This window comes from Electrophorus electricus, chromosome 13 (genome assembly GCF_041902795.1).
Source record: "Electrophorus electricus isolate QZ-2024a chromosome 13, ASM4190279v1, whole genome shotgun sequence".
NCBI classification, from domain to species: domain Eukaryota; kingdom Metazoa; phylum Chordata; class Actinopteri; order Gymnotiformes; family Gymnotidae; genus Electrophorus; species Electrophorus electricus.
In genome coordinates, this window is record NC_137509.1 from 5366537 (window position 1) to 5367500 (window position 964).

At 32.8% G+C, this 964-nt stretch overlaps 1 protein-coding gene across 4 annotated transcripts in view; it reads right to left on the reverse strand.

The window, feature by feature from the left end:
* Positions 1 to 414: 414 nt before the first annotated feature.
* The window catches only part of tns3 (tensin 3), a 41306-nt gene continuing 40756 nt past the window's right edge, over positions 415 to 964 (reverse strand). For all 4 annotated transcript variants that reach the window (XM_081694599.1, XM_081694601.1, XM_081694600.1 and 1 more), the window contains one exon: positions 415 to 964. This exon is cut by the window's right edge and continues 1086 nt beyond it. The gene's annotated coding sequence lies outside the window, so the exon portion shown is untranslated.

The following is a 964-nucleotide window of genomic DNA, read 5'->3' on the forward strand; positions in this document are numbered from 1 at the left end:
ATCACACCTCACTAATCACACTAATTGTTCCATCACACTAATCACACCAAACTTATCGGTGTATCACTCCAATCACACTACAATAATCTTTCCACCAAACTAATCACACCACAATAATTGTTCCAACACACTAACCATCCCACTAATCATATCACACTAATAAGACCACATGAATCATTCCATCACACTAATCATCACATTAATCAAGCTGCACTAATAATCCACTGCCCTGATGCAGCACAGTCAAATCAACACCAAGCAACCTGTCTGTCTCTCCAAGGAGAGACACCGCTCTTTTAACCAGCAATAGCCTTCTACAAGACCCTCCACCAGATCTTATAACACATCTTCAACCAGACCTTACGGAAGACCCTCTACCAGAGCACAGAAGCAACAAAATAGCAGCTACAACACTCATGTATAATCCTTTATCAGATATAATTACATTAAAAATCATTTAATAATCAATATCATAATACAGAATTAGGATGTTTGACACCAATCACTTTCAAAAAAGGTCCATTGTTGTAATGCTTGGCCAGTTCCATCTCCTTTAGCTCATGTGACATAGCAACACAATGGCACGGGATAGTTGAATATATTACAGTTTACATAGAAAAATACACATCTGGAAGGTTTTACTAAATAAACATGAAAATCTAGTCCAATCACTGATAAAATCCCAAAATGGTTTTTAAAAAGTGATATTTGAGGAGTCAAATTCAGTTAAGAAATGAATACATCAAGGTTGTAAATAACATTCAAACCTTGTGCTATCTTGCATAGGCAGTTCTGAAGTTACAAACTAAACAGTTCAACTAAAGGTTTTGTATGTTTTAAAAACATGCATGTTCTTCACAACATTGTAATAGGATATATATATATATATATATATATATATATATATATATATATATATATATATATATATATATATATATATATATATATATATATCTCCCTC